Source organism: Clarias gariepinus, chromosome 16 (genome assembly GCF_024256425.1).
Source record: "Clarias gariepinus isolate MV-2021 ecotype Netherlands chromosome 16, CGAR_prim_01v2, whole genome shotgun sequence".
Lineage (NCBI taxonomy): Eukaryota > Metazoa > Chordata > Actinopteri > Siluriformes > Clariidae > Clarias > Clarias gariepinus.
Window position 1 is genome coordinate 16,456,462 of NC_071115.1, and position 22,582 is coordinate 16,479,043.

Genomic DNA, 22,582 nt, shown 5'->3' on the forward strand with positions numbered 1-22,582 from the left:
AAAGCATTCGCTCTTGGACGGGGTTGGCGGCTCTCTTATCACTTGTTCTTGCTGCAGTAATTTACAGAGTATTTGTTCCACAGTTCAAACTTAATAGAAGGTCACGTTCATGGTTAGTTTATCATGTTCTAGGTGGGAGTGTGCTCATGTGTACAGGGTCAGCCAATGAAAGTAGAGTTTGATAACGGACTTCTGACCCTGAGGAGTATACGGAGTTGGCTCACTGAATGTACTCTAACCTTGTTTTTCATTTTCAGTCATATCTATTTATTCAAGTAAGATAAAATCTGGCATTTATATTTATATATTATTATAAATGACTAGCTACAACTGAATGATAGCTTGCTTATATTTATTTTATACACCTGATAAATGTAGACTAACTTTATAACAGTGCACAGAAACATTTATAGTTCAGATGAGAAATTTCAAGCTGATACTTGTATATCATGGGCTAGAAAAATATGTAAACACATTTGAGTGACCAGAAAAGAGACGTTGTTGAGTAGTGGAGCCCACTTCTGTTTACTGTTACAGCCGTTACAGATGAGTATCCGTCCATCCCACCCCACCCAAAAACCCCAGACCATAGGTTTGTGTACCAAGCCTAGGTAAGCATGGGTGAACAGCTTTGTTTGACCCTATCATCAAAACACACTTCCTGTTCACTTCCTGTTCCATTTATATGTTACCAGTTTATTGATATCTTTCAATTTCTTAAATTTAGACTTCCTTCTTATGTTTAAAAACTTTTAGATCTTAAAGTTGAGTGTGTGTGTCTGTGTGTGTTTATATCCCAGGTATAGTGAGCAGAATAATGCTATGCTCTGTATTTATATAACACCTTTTGACTGTACTGAGCTGAACAATATTTCTAATATTTCTAAATGTGTTAATTCAAATTTTGAGCTCTTAAAGAAAGTTAGGTCTAATGCCTTAACAGTTAAGCTGAGTCATTGCCTTCTTACAAAAATAATCTACGCTTCTAATCACGGTGCAATTAATCAAGGAGGATAAATACAATTAGGGTTTACCCTAATAGCTTTTTGCGGAGTTTAGTTTGCACACTGGATAATTGGGAGTGCTTCAATTCGTGATGTCATATGATTATGGGATGAATCACCGAACCTACGCATTACGCATCAGAAAGATTATATGGCTGGATCCTTTTAATATGCACATACAGCAGCACATTAGCGAGGGTCTGCATTTGGAACTGACTGGAAATGACTCCAGAGATGGTGGGAGGAATTTATCATTATGATTAGTGGCTTCTCTGAAACTTCAGAGGAGAGTTTTTTTCTGGTGGGGGGTTTGGGGGTTGGATGACATAACAAACCAAAATAATTACATCGAGAGAGTGTGGGTAGAACACCATAGAAGAGATTATAGTAATCGCCTTTACTGTAAGGTTTATTGTTCTGATGTCGCCGTTTCCCCTTTCATAGTACCAAAAATGAGGTAGAGATAGAATATTACGTAAATAAAAGATTAACTTTTCACTTCTGCTTCAGACAATCTTTGGAGTGTCCCCTGCCTGTCCCTGATCCAGCTGCTCTGGAAGGGGTGGGAGTTTAAGGACAGTGACAGCCAATGAGAAGGAGGGGCGGTGGAACCCTTACCCGGCAACAGCAAACTCTGCTCTTCCGTTGGTCTATAGCATGCAGGTGGCTATGTGTTTGGCCCTTCAGAGCCTTAGCACACTGTTGTGCCTTCACTCAATGACTCATCATATCATTTTATGACTTGGGTTGGCTATGGTGAATACTTCTGTGTGAAATTTGGCTTCACATCAGCGAATATATTTAGCTATAGCGTATGAAAAAGTATGATGTGACCACGAATGGAACCATGTCCACCATTTCTATGTTGGTTCATAAAATAAGCGCAATTAAAAAAAAAAAAGTAGTGTTACATATATAGACATTTAATGATAGGCTTTTAGAGTAACAGCCATGTATCGTCCATGAAATTTCAGCAGCATTATTAAGCCACAGTACATCTGCATGTTTATGCTGAGTAAATTATTGTACAGGCTCAAAAAAAAAAAAAGGTTTTCTAACTTAGCAGAACAGAAAAATGGTTCTGATAGACATGCTTATTACCATAAATATGAATGGTGAATTTAATTCAAAGATTTGGGTAAAGAAAGGCTCAGTTCTGTATTAGGAGTATACTGTCAATTTCTATTCCAGTTAAAATTTTGCTACAAACTGGCTGTGGCTGTTTCTCTGTAAACGTTTGACAGTTCTTTAAAAAGACTTGTGGTCATGCATGTATTTTTGTTAGTGCATTTTTAGTGGGACTCTTCTTACATTTGCATTCTTACAGTTAGTACAGTTTTACAATACACTGAGTAGACTATGCAAAGTCAAGTTAAAGAACAGGACGCACTGAACTACCTAGCTTGCCTGTCATGTTTAGACTGCAAACAACACATAACTGAAGCCTTATATGGATGCACGAGTGAATGAATGGCTGCTAAACAGCCCTTATTGATGTTTGGCATTTGGGCCTGGCCCTTCTGCTAATGCAAACATGGGTTCCACTAGTACTCCATTCATTGGCCTTTTCACCTGAGAGGAAGTGGTTATGTGTACCATGTCTGAATGCTAGGGCTGATTTTTCTAAACTGTGAGTTTATTTGCAAGTCTTATGTGCTGAAGGCCATTTTTGACATTTTGTTTTGACTTTAAAGACAGAACCGCTCAGATATGGTTTGCTATTTTTTCGCTCACATGCATTTAATCTGCACTTCTAGTGTGTGTGGGATGGCCCACTTTAGGACAAGCCATACTGTAAAGACCCTTTTTCTCCCCACTACCACAGAAGCCAGTTAATCCCCCCCCCTCGACATTATTAAACATGACACTAAAAAAATTAAGTCTATTGAATAAAAAGGCATCACAAAATGAAACTTAAAATATAAAATGCTGAACATTCTTAATTTGACAAAAATTTAGGAAATTTGACAATGCAGCCTGCCACTAAGAATAGAAAAGCACAGGCTTTTCAAAAGCAGTTCGCTTCTTTTTCAAATTACACACTCATTTGAATTTTGCCCCAAGCTTAAACAGCAGAGTTATCTCTATCTCTCTATATTGTTTGTAAAGACATCTTAAGTATTTACTTGAGAAAATTCCACTTTGGAAAAAAAAATGGATAAATTGAATCTTTGACCCCAGTCAGTAGCTAGATGACTACAGGCTTGAAAGTATACAACTGAGAAGCCTGAAAGTGACCTGAGTATGTGCTTATCTTTGTGGAATCAGTATAGACTGCTAGATAATCCACTAGGAAGAAATTAACAAATAACTCAACCATAACTATACCATATATTTATAACCATATACAACAAAGCAGGATAATAAAAAAAAAAAAAGGAAAATAAATGTATCTATATTTAAAAAAATGTAAATTTGAACTCTAACTGAATGTCCTGAAAACACTGGAACCTACCCAGAGGTAGTACTGTTAGACCAGGTGACAGGTTTCCAGGTTTAGCTGTCTAGTTTAGGTAATCCTGTGCCCCTGTGCCCCTGTGCCCACTACAGCCACCGATTCCTGTTCTTGGCCGAAATGAATGGAAACCAATGTGATCTTCTGTTGTTGTAGCCACCCTGACATATTAATGTGTTGTGTTTCTGAGGTGCTTCTCTACTCATCATGGTAAGGAGTGTTCTTCCTTGTTTGAGATATGAGCCTACAAGCATGGAAGGCATGAACTACAATTCCCAGCAACATTCTGTTCTCCATTCAAGGTCTCCTGATTACTAACCAGCAACACATGTTTTTTTATTACACAGCATCAATTTACAGACACTCTGATCCTCTACGTTCAGTGTGAAGTATTTCAGTTCTACTCTGACATTGGCAAACATTGTTTTTTCCCTTGTAATTCGCGTTCTGATCCTGATTCTTAGTTTTGCCTATTCTGATTGTGCTTTGCTTGATGTTTTTAATTTTTAATTTTTTTTACCTTTATTCAACTCATGTTTTGGATTGTCTAGTGTTGCAAACAATTAAACCAATGCCGGTCTGCACTTGCATTTGTCTCATTACCCTGACAAAATAATGTTGGGATACCTTTATATATATATATATATATATATATATATATATATATATATATATATATATATATATATTATTTGAGCTATCTTAAAACAACAGAATATCAACTTTAATGTATATCATCATGTCACAATGTTCATTTCTACACCATCCAAATTGCATGTCCGCACAACAGCTCTCAGATGTTAAGATGTGCATACCTGTACATCCTTGACATGCTGATACTAGTTAGGCTTTTTTTTTTTTTTTTGACTGATTCCTGATTAAATGGTTTGGTAATTTGCAGTCTAGTATGTTTTGCTTAGAGGATTTTTTTTAAAGCAATATATGCTTATTTACTAGTTTTACCAGCTGGTTACCTAGTTGATCAGCATTCACTGCTCTCACTGCTGTTATCTTTGTTTGAGTCCCAAGCAGGCCTACTCCCATCCTAAATGTTGACTAGATGACAATTTTGCCCCAATCTCATGTAGTCAACATGGGTGTTGGAACAATGGTGTTCCAATGTCCACAATGGTGCCAAATTAACAATGTAAAAAAAATTCTGCTGGGAAAAATTATGATTGCTAGACAACTGGCAACAACGAATATCTCCATATATTATATCCAATATATACTGTATATTATATAATATATTTCTAATGAGCAGTATTTAGTACCTACCAAAAGATGCAGTTTGTTACATTGCAAAGTTCTGCTCGGAAACCTTATACGTATATATACCTAATGTATACAGTACATTAAAAAATGCATATATAAAATCACTTTGACACTACAGCATCTCATTCCATGGTCTTTCCTAGTTTTATTATTACTTTTTTTTTACATTGTAAAACAATGCTGAACGCGTCCAAAATATTCAGTTATCTTTTTGAACAGTTGATATTGAAATGTGTACCTATGCTTTGTAAAGCCTTATTTGCAGGTAAGTTTTGATTTTGCTTTTCTGGGAAGGTCTTCATGAGAGCCAGCTTTATCATAGTACTTGATGGGTTTTGCAAATGCAATACTGTTCTTGCAGGAACTATTCTAGAACAGCTGACCTTACTTAATGGCCTAATACCATGTGTGTTATTTCATAGTTGTTGTTTTTTTAATTCAGTAGCATTCTAGAAAGTAAAAATAAATCCAAACTTGTGTCTAACCCTTTTACTGGTACTGTATGTATATAAACACAAGACTCTTCTTGATTGAATCTGTGTAACACAAACAAGGGAGACAAACTGAAGGGAGAGAGTGTGGGCTCTGATTAAGTGATAGATCTTGTTGGCTAAAACATTAACCCCTTGAGCTATAAATTAAGGCATTGAACCTTGTAAATAAGTTTCAGACAGACTACAGTAGCAACCAACCATGTCACTCTGCCTAGAGCAGAAGAAGATAAATTACTCATGAATAGGACCTTCTGGTTAGCTGTCATCCAACCTAGAGCCAAAAGATGCCTTGCCAACATTTAAAAACACCAAAAAATATTAGACGGAAACTAATTCATGTACAATTTCCTCGGGTAGACTGATATCTCCAACTAACTAGACTGGTTGAAAAAGCAGCAAAACTCTAAGGACAATTGATATATCTTCCAGGTGACTGACTGCATAATAGGACTAAATTGAATAATATTTGGCATGAGTAATATAAGCTTGGTGGCCACATTATAATACAGCTTAACCTTGCTCGCTAAGTTTTTCCTCTGGAAAGAGCAGGTGTATGGGTGAAACTCTGGTCTCCATACTTATCTACCAGCTATGCGTGCTTCCAAAACAGCTATTTTATTTTTGGTTATGCATCTCATTAAACTGTGTTTGCATAGCAAGTCTCTGTGTTTTACTTTATACATTATAAAGGACAAAACAAGCAATCTGTCTATCTGTCTTTCACTGAACACGAACACACTTGTTTAATTCCATAACAGAGCCATGAATTTTACTTTGTTTTTCCTTGGAAAAAGAGGTTGTGTTGTTCAAGGTGTTGCAAAATGCAAAATCGAACCCTTGACCCTGGAGGTGCTGAACACTAAGCCACCATGTCGACCGTTATGATCAATGTTAGCCATCAATTATGATGCTCGAATGAACTTTAATACAAAAATGATATTAATCACCAGCATGCTAATGAGATAAAAGATTTAAGATTTACTTAAAATAAATCCAATATGTTTCCATATTAGTGTTGAAACAGTGTCCTCGTGTTAGTCCATATGTCAGGCAATGATGTTACTGTGCTGGTTCTTTGAATTGACTCTTTGGATGGCAATAAATTGCAAATAGCAAATTATTCACTGCAAGAGACTTACTGCTTCGTTTCCATTGCATTATTTTGTTTGGAACAACAAAATGAAATCCCTATCTGTCTTCCCAGGAACCTTGGCATCTGATTTCTATAAGGATCTGAAAATCACACTGGGCCAAATGGAAAACAATACTATTCAATTGATTATAAACTAATTGGAAGAACATAACACGACTGCTGTGTAAGGATGGCCTCGTATCTCTTTCACCATCCAGAGAGAGATGACTATGGTTCAGCAATCAGACAGTTCACTTCCCTCATGTCTGTCTCCTACATCAGTGGTTGCCAGTTCCATCACCCACAGACAGTGTCATTATTTTGCTTTAACATGACCTTAGCAGTCTATACTAGTAAGTGCTGATCACTGAATTGTAATGGCATGTCGGCTTGTGCATATGGAAAGGTAAGATGCAATATGGTGAAATTCCTCAGACATGACTGAAGCACTTGTTACTGCTTTACTAGACCTTTCATTAAGGTGCCTGTCCTATGCCCCAAAACATTAACCATGTAACATGAGATTTCCCTGTAAGATCCTTTTGTCCCCCCCCCCCCCCCCCTCATCGTTTATCTCCCTGTTCCTCCCTCCTATGTTAAACCTCATATTTCACTTGGATGTATGCTTCCATAATATTTTTAGGTGCGGCTTATGTATCGATTGCATCTGCTTTCTTATCAGGGGAACAGCTTGGCAGCAGTCCCCGGCTCACTGTCCTTGAGATGTTGTATTATTTAGTGCTTCATCCTTCCTTCAGACTGTCTCCCTTCCTTCCACTCAGAGCCAGTGTACAATTCCCTCTTGTTAGACTGCAGCAAGGCAAAATAAAAAGGCTTGGCCTACCCAGTTTTCCGTCTTGTGATGTTGATTCTGCAAAATACTTTCATGTTTTTATCCTCTGTAAGCCAGCATGGTATGTGTTCCACATGCAGAGATGAATGGCAGCGAGTGTAGCGGAAACTGTTGTTTACAGTTGGGAAATGATTGCCATGTTTGACATTGCCTCACTTAATGATGGATACAAAAGGTTTTTGAACTTGTTTCCTTCGTGAAGAAATAGTGGTTGGTGAAAGTAATTATTAAATCAAGTTGTGTGTAAAATAAGCAAGAGAGGGATAGGGATCTACATTGTTTGAATAAGATAATATTAGTAAGAATTATAATGTTTTAGGGTGAGTTACAGGACAGTGGTTTGCTCAGATATGCTAAAGAAAGCTAGCAATGGATGAACAGTCTACATACAGTATTTAAGCTCATAGGTTGGAAAAATGAGCATAAATACAATGGTAATTACCGTTGGCCTCCACCGTCCCTAGTTGGACTACAGAGGTTTTTAAATGTCTTTAAATGGATGGATGAAATAGGAACATAATAGAAGTGACATTACAAGAAAATTCAAACTCGTACAACATAAACAGAGTGGGGTCTTTCTTCTTAAACCCTTACCTTAAGCACAATTACAAAATGTAATAAAAATACTGTACGTCATTATTTCTTTCATACTCAAGCCTGACCTACAGTTATACATAAACCTGACACTTGCTGCAGTCATTATTAAAAAAAAAAATCTTGGCAGCAAATCAGTCTCTGTCAGTTGACCCCATCAATAAAGGCCTTTTCACTTGAAAATAAAATACAAAAGGCTGATGTGGGTGTTCCTTCTTCAAAGTCTCATAGGCTTCATTAATTCATAACTCACCATACCAACCAACTGTTTGCTGGCCTTGATCCCCATCCTGATTATATATTCTTTCCCTATCCTACTAACATTCTCTCGCAAGTTTTCCACTCTCTATTATCCTCTTTACTCCTAAACATCACTTTCATTTTTTCTTTTTTCCTCTGATTACATTACTTCTGATGCATTGCCCTTTTGTGTGGTACACTTTGCACTTACTCTGGTCAAGGCTCTGAGCATTAAGTTTTTGTCTCCGCTCTTAGCATTCTCCACTTCACACAGCTTCCCATCAACTAAGCACAAAGGCATGAGGGACTCCTCTTCCACTGAGGCTTTTTTCCATGGACATAGCTTCAAACAAGACTCCCATTCTTTAACAATGAGGACATTTCCCATTCAGGCTGCTCCTGTTAAAGCTGAAACCAAATGTGACACTGTCATCATAGTGTAATTACAAACCCCAATAGGCTGAGCTTTGGCAAAGTAATGGCCAGTTGGAAAGTTTTGAAGGGTTTGAAGGCTGTTAGTTCCTTTTCTGACTGATTTTATAATGGAGACCATTGTTATTGGGTGCCTGAAATAATTGCATGTATTGTAAAATAGGAACCATAATGATTTATCATAAACCTACTGGATATTAAAAGGTTATTGAACTTGATTAACTGGGACTTGATTTGCATCAAGGTGCATATAGTATAAATTAAAAGCTAACTTAAAAGCACAAAAAGATCAAAAACCTTTGCATTTCTTGTATGTTTGTATAATTTAATTAATGTGTAAATATTACAAACAGTTATAGGAAAAAACTTTGATTACATATAGCATTTTACAAAATGCTATAGCTCCACCTGCCACATTCTTGTCACAATGGGTAAATAAGCCTGTTGTTATGTTTTTGGTCATGTGAATATGCAATTTAGTATCAATAATAGTGTTATTTGAATTAAAAAACTCATTTGATTGTGATCATTTTCTTTCTTTTACCAGTTTTACTTGCATTTTTATCAACAGTGCTTTGTATAGTAAAGGGGTACAACAAAATACTCTAATCAACATCAACATCAGTCTAGTCTGTGGTTCCATAAGGGTACAATAGAGGTTAGAAATCATGAAGGGGGCACAGCAAACATAACCAGGAGGCAACAGCTTCTCGTACACACAACTTATTCATCTCCTGAATATTTTGTAGCATTATCTCTCTGCTTAATTTTAAAGAGTTTATTAAAGAGTTTGTAGAAATAGTAAAAAGGTTAACCCTAATATTAGCTGGACAGCTTTAATGTAATCAGTGACATTATTATTTCATGTACATGTCTGCCTGTCTTTCTTTACGGCAGAACACTCTGTCTAATTTATTAATACAAAGGAATACATTTTTGGATCTTTGATTATCTTACGCCTTGTTTATGCTAAGTTAATAAAACAATTCCAGTGCATTAAGATTCACGTGTACCATTTCAGCGCTCTTATTTTAGCAGTGAAAAAAAAAAACAAATCACCCAAATCTCAAATCCCAAATATCTAATTAATATGTGCAGGTGTTGGTTTATATTGAGCAAGTAGCTTATTAGTAGCTTATTTTAAAGTGGATTATTGAATCTGCCACAAATCTGCTCATAACATCACTTTTACTCAACATTTTGATTTTACTTATGGTGCAGGTTAAACTTCAGGCAGATATCTAAGTACAGCAAATGTTTAATTTAAATCTGCCAGTTTTGCAACTGACAGCCTTGTGGCTTTTGCTGACAATAAACTGCCAAAATGACTAAGAAAGTCTAAAAATGCCTTTTAGACAAGAGTACATTTAAACTTTAAATCAATCAGAGAGAAAAAGTTAAAACCTACTATAGCCAAATAATAGAAATATAATTATTTATTCCTTAAACCTGTTTTGGAAACCCTAGATATTACTTTAAAAATGGTGGATTAAACATTTTTGACATCAGATCCCAGCAAGCTGTTCTTTTCCTTTATACACCATAATTTAAACTGCACTTAAATTACTTTTTTGAACTGTATAGTTTTCCCTGTGGTTTTGTAGCATCATCTGTTTTGTAGACATTCCAGGAATTCTATGTACCTTGTCTTGCATGAGCACAATTTTGCACTTTGCAGTGTTTAGATCTGTCCCAGAGAAATTCAAACTGTTTTCAGTCTACATTAGCAAACGAAAAATGGCTTTAGTGTTTCATGTGTAACAGGTAATTCCCAACTTGTCTGAATGTTGAAAAAGGTCTGAAAATTAACAGCAATGACCTAGATCTCCAGACTATACAGACACTAGCTGACCTACACACTTTCCACTTGAGTAGCATAAGCTGACTATAATATGAAAAAAAAAAATGCTGGGAATTGCTGATTTTTCAGCCATAACCTTATGATTACTGATAGGTGAACTGACCACCAACTATACAACAGCTAATGGTGCCTGGATTGTTGGCACCCAAGTCTCACACATGCTTTTGGAAACCAAAGGCCAGCTTGTCAGGTCTGACTTCACAGTAAAGCCAATGCAGAATGAATTGCCAAAATGAAAGGTACCTGAATGCCCAGTGCACCACAGCCCACCATGCTGGGACCCAGAAGGCAAAGAGGGCTGCCAACCCCGCTTCCAAACAGTAGAGCACGCCCCAAGGGACCAGAGTCACTCTGGTGGCACAAGTGGAACCCGAAATCTAGGGGGTTTGATACAGTATATTGCCTGATTGGTCTACAGTACCAGTCAAAAGTTTTCCAAATGGCTAGAGGACAGGGTAAGAGCAACTCCAAAACTGCATCTTTAGTGGGATGTTCCCAGGCTACATTGGTCAGGACATACCAAAACTGATCCAAGGAAGGAAAACTGGTGAACATAGGGTGTAGTCTGATCCAATCAAAGAGCTACTTTAGCTCAAATTTAGAAAAAGGTTAATGCTGGTTCCAAAAGAGATGTGTCACAACAGGTACTTACTGTTTTAGCAAAGGGGGAACCTACTAGATATTAGGCGGGTGTTCATCATGTTACAGTATGGCTGATCAGTATATGTATGTGTATATATCACTCTCTCTCTCTCTCTCTCTCTCTCACAAACACACACACACACACACACACACACACACACACACACACACACACACACACACACACACACACACACAGACATCTGTAAAAATCTACATCTTTTTTATGTAACACTGCAACATTGCACACTAACATCTCATTCCACAAAAAAGCTAAAAATATCTATGAATGTGCTCACAGTATCCATATTATATAGCATCTATTAATCAATGAAATCAAGCTATTTCTTTTTATGATTTTTTTATGACTTTTACGTGCAAGTATAGCCAGCTGCTAATAAATATTCTTGTGAAAGCGATTTGTATAATTGCAAATGATTTTGCAGTATACAAGGACATATCGCTTGTGAAAGCTTTTAAACAGTATGCCTTCAATCAACCAATCACATCCTGCCTGCTATTATATTTGCTGATTAAACAACATCAACACTTTTGGATTTATCCTCGTCTCGAGCCTCCAAGGTTTCATAAAGCAAAGCAACACTCCTTAGATTGGGTATCAGGGTGAGGGGGTGTTTATGCTTCATAATGGAATCCATGTACTATTAATAGTTGTCATATTACGCAATATGCATGTCCATGGTAAATCACTGTGGATTCAGCTAGAAATTGACAAGTTGAGGTTCTACACAGAAGCAGAATAATAAGCCTGGAGGGTTTTGATAGTCACGTTAGCTCAGGCAAGATGACTTCCCCCCCCAAAAAAATAATGGTATTATGGAACAAAACACACTGTAGGAAAGAATGGAGGAGAATGTAGGAGGTGGAACAATCAAGTACATCATATTACTCATAAGGCCATATTTAAAAATGAGTTTCTACAGTGCTTGATATGAAAAATGGCAAATGAGCAAACTCTGACAGTACAACACACAGGGTAATTCTTTCTTACAATAATCACTGGTCACATATGGAAATTAATTTGAAATTAGCACAAATTAGGCCATGAACAATAGCCTGTAATGAAACTATATGGGCAGAAATCCCTGGCTGCTTTGCATTTTGTTTTGACCACATATCACCATGGAGATTGAACTCATCCATCACTAAGCCTTAAATTAGCAGGAAGAAGCTGTGAATTTATAAGTGTCTGCTGTATTCCTAGCCATTATCTGCATGGCCTTGAGCATTTCAATAACCACCACCATCTGACATGACAAATTCACAAGACCAGTAGAAAATCCATTTAAAATTGATGAGTGATATGTGTAGGGGTGACGCTGTTTTTCCAATGAGCTGACATCCCTTGCCCCGGATTTGGCATCTGCCTGTCCTCATAACCTCTGGCCCTGCTCGGTGTTTCAGGAGGTCAGGTTACGTTCCTTGCGCATGATAAGCACATGAAGCAGCCAGAGCCGGTGCATTACTAAGAAAGGAAACAGTGCTTGAATGTCACCTATACAATGAAAGGAAAAAAATGAGCAAGGCGAAGTGATCTGTATGAATAGTTGCCATGGTGACTTTGACATCACTACTGCCTAACAGGCCAGAGAGCTATGCGCCTAGAGTTTATGTTCAGAAGGAAGACAGAGCTCATACCTAAGGTTTAAGGGTTGCATGAATTTTTCCTCTAGTATTATACTTTATCAAAAGCCATTCCTCTCTGAATATTCTCAAGAAAGTTTGGTCAAGAGCTGTGGAGATGTTGCAGTGGATATCATTAAAGGCCACTCTCTCTCTCTCTCTCTCTCTCTCTCTCTCTCTGGATTGCACTGCTGCCACAGTTTATTAAAGGGCTACTTGGATTTCAGACCACACTCACAATGGATTACCTTGCTGTGCTCTGTAGATGAAACTTTGCAAGCTCTGGGTTCCCGGGGTGAGAGGTAGAACACTGTGGGTGTCATTTTCCAAAGCAGTGTAGCAGAATGTCTGAAATGGCCAATTCTTTACCTAGCAGGGTGCTGCCTACCTGAGTGACTCATCTTTATTGTGCAGTCCACTAAGATTTTGCAGTCGGTGCTGGAACATTTTCACAGAAGGTCTCCGTGCAAGTGACTCACATTCACTCTCCAAACAAACAACATATATGTGCATCATCATGCACCCTTATTTTATTAAACAGACACACACACACACACACACACACACACACACACACACACACACACACACACACAATCTGATAGGCCAAATATTTGCATTTGCCAACGCTGCACTATTTTAACACTGGTGCACAAGTTCAAAGCTATAAATGCATATTATAAGCAAATAAAAGTGACGTTCAAGTCAAACCGGGATTCATCAATAAAGGCATAAAACTGACATCCACAGAAGACTTAAAGGAAAGTATGTTGATTTGAATTTTAGCCACAGTAAAGCATTTAAATGGTGCCAATGTTTTAAAGAATTTCGTCTATATATATATATATATATATTTATAGCGAGTGAAACACCTGATCCTTGATAATTGACAGATAACTTGTAGAAGAGACAGGAGAACACACGATCATTCATTCAGGAACTTATATTTATCCCCCTACATAACATCCCCTGTACAGTCCTGATCTCACTCCATGTGACTTCCAACACTTTTTAGCTAAATGTTACTTCTATAACATCCTCTACAATATGGTAATTTCTATGTCATCTATCCCACTTATGATGAACTCATGTGCATTGCTTAATTATGTTAATTTCCTCTATATAGAGAGACTTTATAGGGATACCCTATACACATAGACAATGACCAAATACTAGCAAATCCATTTTTTTTAACCTGATCTTCCATTTAGCAAATAGCAGAACTTTAATTGTATTTTATTCAATGGCCAATACATTTTTGTATATAAAAAATGTATATCCTGTGATATGAAATTTCTAAACTTGTTATTGAGCTTATGAGATTGAGTTATGAAGTTGTTTAAAAAGACCTATAGTATGCTCACAACTTAGACTGTCTCTAAATAAATAAATACATACATACATATGAAAGTTTAGCTAAAAAAGTAGTTTGATATTCATGATTTTTTTCTTTTATAGACAGAAAATCTCCAACACCTGTGTTTTGGGGAATCACAACATTGTATATGTCACATTTTACTGTCCATGCAGTCTTTGGGTGGTGCACCTTTGATATGTTCAAGTACACAGTAGTTAACCAAAAACAGATGAGGATAAAAATACAGCAAAACAGGTTTTGAAAAGACTTGACTTTTTTCCTTTAATATATTCAGTGCCTTCTTTGATTTCAAACAAAATCATTTAATGTAGAATTTTAAAAGTATCTGTACACTGCAACTTGCAAGATACATCAAAAATATTACACACAGTATTGTAAAATATGCATTTAAATAAATTGTCCTTTTTTACGTTAAGAACCAACAAATCATTAAGGGAATTTAAAATCAAAGACGTCTTCCTTTCATTCATTCCTTTTCTCACAGTTAAAGCCCAGGTTCTTGCTATGTACAGTATACGTCTGTATCCCCACCCTATAATATGCCAAATTTGGCCTCTACAAATAGGAATACAGTACTGTGCAGGTCTTGAGCCACTTGTCATTTTTTCATGTTTTGCTTCTAAAGAGCCAGACATTCTTTTATTTTATATGCAGACTTGAAGACTAGTTCTTCAGGCTTCTTGAAGGATTAATTTGGCTCTCTCTTTTTTGGCAGATTTTTGGCCCCTTATTTTTAGTCCAGTCCTGGATGGACCTCTTTAAGAGGATTTTTTTAACCACACTGTGACATATGAATCATTCAAGCATTTAAAAAACATCTAACTTAAGACATGAACCAGTGAGAAACAGGTGCAGATGATGACATATAATCAGGCCGGTGATTAGTGTACTGGTGATGCTGAAAGCTGAGTAATTGAAACAGACGAGAAGGGAAATGAGGTTGCTGCTGAAGTTGTTACATAAACAACCAACATTTAAGCTGTATTTTGTACAGTTTACAGACTGTCATAGTTAAATATTTGTTTTCATGTCTTTAATTGAATGTACATCTTTTAATTGAATTTAATATGAAGAAATGAGGGGTGGCTTAAGACTTTTACACAGTACTACAAGTTTCACTGATCGGAGTTTGATGCAGCCTGTGATTATATATGCTCATCACATGTCCTTTCTGTGGGTCTTCCATGAACCCCTAACTCACACAATGGTGAACCGAAGTAAAATTGAAGGCATATACATTGCTGTGTGTGTGTGTGTGTGTGTGTGTGTGTGTGTGTGTGTGTGTGTGTGTGTGTGTGAGACAGAAACAGAGAGAGAGAGAGAGAGAGAGAGAGACTGGGCATTGCGCCATTCTTACACTGGCCTATCTGTAAACATCTGTGCAGGATGTGCCACAGAATGCAGATATTCTGGGTGGGCATGTGTTTACTTTGCCACTTGCCTTTTTTCCCTACATTTGGTATTTTTGTTCTGCTCAGTAAAAGATTGCTTCTTTCAAAATGTACCATCCTGTGCCCTAAAAACAACCTTTGGAACTAATTATACATTCAAAATATATTTTTTTTAAATCAAAGCATTTCTTTGTTAGTCATCTTGGATCGCACACACACGTTAATTTTAGCTGGCTAATGTGAGCGATTTAAAAGCTATTATGAGACATCTGGTCACATTAACTGGTGGTTAGTTGCTTTTTTGTCATCGCCTATCATACTTCCTATGCTGGTCTGGATAAATGGCATGTGGGAGTATGAGAATTTGGTGTAATCTGATCTTTTAACTATAATTTGATATTAATTCACAGACCAGTCATTATTTATCGTAACCATTTCCAGTGTCCAGTATTTGGTGTTACTTAAGTGTTGGTATTACTTAATATTTTATTAACTATTAATGATTCAATCTTTAGGAAAATGGTTCAAGGTTGTCATTGTCAGTGTTGTGTTTCAGAGCAAATGTGCCATATACTGTAGAGGTAATTCAGGTACAGATCACCAGTTCACCAGCAGGATGGTATGAGATACCACCCATGTCATGCTTCTTTCACCCTTTTCTTCTTCTTCTACTTCTTCTTCTCACTCTATGTTACTATGTCAGATGTTATATTACTATGATTATTAATAATGCTTTTGATATAGAGCTACATACTGTAAGTATATGTGATTGAACATCCATTATATGTAATGTAATTACATATACAGTACATAGAGTAAGTGCATGTAATTTGACATCCATTGCTAGCGATGTATGTCTTTCACGGTTTGCCTTCAAGCAATCTCTAAAGGTGATGTTGTAGCTGAAGTGCACAAGTCTAGACATGCCTTTGTTATTGAGCAACATTTATCTCAACCCTTGTATCAAAAGAAATGCAAAATAATTCATAATTGTAAGAATATACAGTATATACCGTATATTTTAGATATGGTTTGCATATAAGGATCATTTTAAACCAGCTCAAATGCAATTCTGTGGTCCTTCTTGCTTTTTTCGGTTTGTGTTCTCTGAACCGTGGTAACTGTTGTGCTATGGGCCGCAACTCTCTTATTTGTTATTTCTCAAGTTTTGCAATCAGTGTTTTTGAGAAATGCAAGTAGCATCAAATGATAAGGTCTGTCAACAATAAACAAAATTTTTCTTTCCCACGGTAGGATTTTTTGCCCGCATTTTACCCCGAGTTACTACTACAGTTAACTCATTGCAACTGAAAACTTTAAGGACAGACTATAAAAGTCCTATAAAAGGCCTTTTAATGTGCTTTGTGATTGATTACATGCTGTGATGTCATATAGCATTAGGATGCTAAGTCTTGCATTTCTTTTCATGTCTGAACTCTATCATAGACCAGCTGAACATAAGAGCTGCATTATGAATGAGGTAGATGTTTGAACTTTCAGATGCATTAGGTGTCCATGCATTATTCCTCAACCATTAAAACAGAGCAGCTCGGTTTTCACTTCTGACGCAAAACAAAGCGATTCCTCCCTCTGTTCCTCTCACGACCTTTGCTATGCTCTGCCGTTTACCCTCCTGTTTCATGATGACTCTTAATTTGTCTTTTATTCTTAAAATGTTTTTCCACTTTAAATTTGGCCTTGTTGATCTACCAAACAGTAGTGTGGTTGGTAATATAAAGGTTTCCCACAAGAATGATCTTGTCTACGTGTGATATGTGGCACTGCTGCAACATAATTTATGGTCTTTATCTGCTTACAGGCTGAACAGCAGATTCATAAACCTCCCCCCAAGTAGTATTATGACCAAAGCCTCAGATCCTCGTTCCTCCTCTCACACCCTTTCTTCGTCTTCTTCTCTTCCCTTCACACCTTGTCTTCCCCTTCCGGTCTAGAGCGAGCTGTCAACTCGGCACCAAAAGCCAGACCGGGGTGTCCTGCACCCTGTGTGGTGCTTTCCTTCCTCTGTAATGTCAGCAAAGCTCTCTGATCCCTTAAGGCAGGACTTTTACACCTTTTTCTGCCTCTCAGTTGGCTTCAACACACCATTTTGCACTAAACTGTGCAGTCAGCTTCCTTATGTTAGCACGTCATCAAAGTACAAAACACTTATATAGGCATTTGTTCCTTTTTTTTGGCTTTTTTATGCAACCTAACTAGTCTGTCATGTTTCCCATGTAGGTTAGTGGTAATACACTCCCTGCGTATATTGAAATAGTTGATCATTATAAGTGGCATTACTTTTGTTAGCACAAACACAGAAAAAAAATTATTTAATTACAAGAAGAAAGAGCATAAAAAAGCTACTCTTTAAAAAAAAATTAATAAGTCAGAGCCAGAAAACAGTATAAATAGAGGTGTGGATGCTGCATTAAAACTGTCACAGTGACTGAAAAATGGCACTGACTCATTTAATTTCCACAGCACAGTGTGCTTTAGATAGAAATGCATTATGGTGGATATGAAGAGCTATGAAAGGGCAATAATCCAATTTTGTGAATTTCAAAATAAAGACAAGCAGATTCAATGCATATGCTCAAAGTAGTAATTTTATGCAGCTCATTAAAGCATGCTGTGCTGCCGACTAAAAGGATACCATTACTATATAGCTTGTTTCCTGCTCTATAATATACAATGCACGTATTCCTTCTCTGATCATCTTAAGACAGACCGGTAACAGTCAATGAATTTTCACACACCCACATGTACAGAAACAGCCTCCCCACACATGCACATACTGGTGCCTCATTATCACTCTTACACTACAGGCCAAAAATAGTGAAAAAAGCCAACACAACTATAGAGGAAATAATAATTGATTTACAGTGATGTGTCTTCACAGCCTTTGTCCATCACAGACCAAAGAATTGCCTTTTTTAAACCATAAAAATCTGAAGCTGTCAGTTTCTTGCTTTCTTTTCTCCCGAACCTTCTTTTCGTTTCTTTGTTTTGAAGAAATTGGTTTAAATTTGAGTAATAGTTTGGATTTATGGCTCAGATGGACCCTGAATTAGCTGACACCACAGACATTAAACTACTGAACTAGCATTCCTAATTCACTAATCCATAATGAAAGGGCTGTGGTGAGAAGGCATGAAGGACTCACATACTGTAAGTCTAATTTCCTCTCTAACATTCCTGTAGGCAGTGAGAAATATATCTATATACATAATATTTATTACATTAATGTCCAGTTAAATTCCATTCTGATTTGCTGTTGACATCATGTGTACAGTACACTGATCTCATGCTAAACTTCCAAAATTTTCGAAAAGCAAGAATTTTGTTTTGTGTTTAGGAATTTTACCCAAGTAACCACTCATAATGTGCTTGTGGTTGAACTGGTGACCAGATGCATTTCCGAGACATTCCTGTTGCTTTGTAAGTGGGTGGAAAATATAATAGAGGCTGACTGATGGTTAAACACAAAATACCTCAACAGCTGTTAAACCCTCATTTATAAACACTTGCACCAGTTTCCAACAAATGGCTTTCCTGTTTAGGCTACATTAAAAAAAAAAAAAAACTATCAATACAAGTTTAACTGCTACAGAATACACCGTTCAGCCAAAATATTAACACCAAATAACTTTAACACATTACCACTGATTATCAATTATATACCATAAAACTGGTAAAAGGATCATGGGCACCCAGGGTTCATTTATGCCTGTGCTGAACAAAGGCTAGTCTGCTTGGTGGGATCCTACAGAAACGCCAATATCAAGTCAAACGTGCTGAAAATGTCAATGTTGTCCACAAGAGAAAGGCACTGCCTAGGTCAGCTGCCCAGGTCGCACAAAGGGGAACCTACACAATATTGGGCACAATGTTTTGTAATGTTAGGGCTCATGTGTGTGTGTTTGCCCAAAGTCCCCTAGGATAAGCTGCAACCCTGTACATAATATAAAACTATATAAAAGATGAGTGGCTCATCTGTGTATATTTGACTGATATGACTGTGAACAGCAGAGGAAAACTACTGTACCAGCATGATTATAACCAGAGATTAATATAAAATCATTTTTAAAAAATGTAAACAATACATTTATTCTCTGTGAAAGCTGGAACGGTTTGGTTAAAGACAAATTAACGAGTCGTTACCAGCCTTTTGACTGATCTTATACCTTTATACAATATCAGAATATAGATATTAGGGTTAAGTAACTTCGAGGTGCCTTCACCTTTCTTATCACTTTTTTAAACCTTCAATTCCTACACATTTATTAGGTTTCTATAAATTTTAATGAAAATCCCAACTACTTTATTCACCTTCGAGGAGTGCATAATTCTATCAATTCACCATCAGCTATTATTATATTTGAAATTACTTGCTGACTTTGCTGACACTGTTATTTCCCCCAGCATGTCTCTTTTTATAGGACATAATTCTTGTCATTAAAACTAAGAAAACAGTCTAACCTCATTAGGAGGCAGGGAAGCTTCTTTCTCTCTCTCTCTCTCTCTCTCTCTGTCTATTTCCACCCCCCCCACCCCAGTGAGAACAAGCAGTCGATAAAAAGGTATTTTTCATTGTCGTTGACACAAAACAGGTCATGCAGATCTTTTCAGCAAGCCCAGGCACTTCGACTAGGTTGAATGCACTGTTGCTGAATTACATGGGATGCTGTTTTTAGCTGATGGTGTGCCAGGTACAGTTGCCATAGATGTTCATTTTGGGTAGCTCTGTGGCAATGTTTCTACCTTATGAAACATGGCAGAATTAAAAAAAAATTGGTTTATATTCATGATGTTTAGAGTGATGTGCGATGTGCATTTTAAATACCTTTTTTGTTTTAAAGATTTTTTTATGTAGTTTTCTGGGTTAAAGGTAGGACTCAACTAAGAGAGTTGTTTCTTCATACTAGAGAATATTTAGCATGAGGGTTAGGTTCGGTTTGATATATTGCAGCTCCAAATTACAAATGGTTTACTTTGGATTCCGTGGATCAGTGAATCAGTTCTTAAAGGGTAACCAAAGCCTGTTTAACCTTTAAAACTCAATAATCACAGTTCCATGCCAGGAACACCACACTGGTCATTGACCAATTTTATTAATTTTTATAAAACATGTTATTATATGTATCTGTGCTATTCCTCTGTCTACAGTATGTGACCCATTTTTTATTATTTTGCTCAGTCATCTTTGCATGGTTAAATAAAATTCAAATAATCATATTGCATATAAGTTGAGCTGAAAAAAATGATGTGTAACTCCATATTGCAAAAGTCTGCTCCCTATATTTGTTTATTTATTTATTGCGTAAGTGTAAAAAACGAGCTCAGAACATTGCAAACATTTTTTTAATCTTAATCATTTAACACAAATTACATGAATGTCATGCAGGCCTACAAAGACAGTCATGCTAAAAGTTTAACTAATGTAAATTTTCACATTTCTCTTGAAAGTTTTTATTGTGACTTTTACACCCACTTCTTTTGCCCTTCCTTTTATCTCCCTTATGCCTACTATCCCCCCCCCCCCCCCCCCCCCGCGCCTTTACTGTAGATCCTACATCAAAAGAGTGGACAAGCATTTGTCCATTGTGTGAACCTGCCTCAGAGGTTTATGTTAAATAACAACAATCACTGACGTCAAAAGAGGAAAAAAAAAAAAAAACTCTCAGCCAGAGTCTCGAGAATGAGAGTCTGGGAGGAAAGGGGGAGAAGGAGGAGTTGAGAGCAGCCAGGGCTCCATTTGTGTGTATGTGACTCTCATGTTAAACACTTTCAGTAACCAGTCCAATCAGGGAAAGTTCTCTATCCTGGCTTTTTCCTAGAAACGAGCTTGCCTTCTGTTGGCTGCAGGAAGGCAGAAATAACACAGCTATTAAACATGGCTATGCATCAGCACTGTTCCCCAGGCAACACATTATGTGATGCTATATGGATGCACTATTATAATATGTCTCATATTTTATATAACACACACACACACACACACACACACACACACACACACATTTTATGCCTGTGTGCAGTTGGAAGAAAAAAAAATTTGTACTGCCAATTTGATTAAAATGTTACAATTTATTCAGCTTATTCAACAAACGTACTAAAGATTAAGCCTGTAGAGTCTATGAGTCAACTTGCATTTAACTCTTGAAGCATATAGTAGGGGAATCCCAGCATAAATGATCAGTGTATGGCAGACAAGGAATGTCAATTTGATTTTCTTCTAACAAGATCACACAATCATGATATGCGTTTTATTCCGCAAAATTAATAGTGTTGTAATTATTAGTTCTACGTAGGGAAGAATAGTAAAAGTAATAACAATAATAACATAAAAATCTGAAGCAATGGATTATAATGTCATTTCACATCTCCAAAATCCCTAGTTCATTCCTAATCTTGGGTTACTATCTATATGGGGTTTTTCATGGTTTTTTTTTTTGTTGTTGTTGTTGTTTTCTTTCCCTGGATTCTGTGGTTTTTTTCTTTCTGTCTAAAAATAGGTGTAAATGATTGTGTGAATGTGTGTGAATGCAATAGAACAGCACTCTTATCAGGGGTTATTCCTCATGCTTTGCACCCAGTATGCCTGGGACAGGCTCTGGTTCCACTACAAGCCCAACCAGAATAAGGCAGTTACTTAAGGTGGACATGTGGGTAAATAATAAGGGGCCACAGGGGTAGCTCAGTATTGGACTATGGTTCGGAAGATGCCAGGTTCAAACCCCACAACCATCAAGTTGCCACTGTTGGGCCCTTGAGCAAGGCCCTCAGATGTGTATTGAGATAAGAAATGTAAATCGCTCTGGATAAGAGCATCTGCTAAATGTAATAAAATATAGCTACTGCTTCTATTAATAAAATGAATATTATCAGGTCATGTTTTGTCAGTGTTTCTTCACCTTTTTACTATCTTGACTGTCTGGTTAATCATTACTTTGCAGGATTTAGTTGATGTTATAGGTGCAGGAAGAACATGTACAAACAACACAAACACACATATTTGCCATGTGTTTCCAAATCTCCAAAATGTATCCTTTTCTGCCCCTTAAGTTCATAGATGTTGTTTGTGCTATTAAGGTTTATTTTTTTATTAGTAGTAGTAGTCTGCATTTAGTTTTACTTTGTCCTGATTTAGCAAGATTAATATGGTTCCTATTTTACATATAAAAATA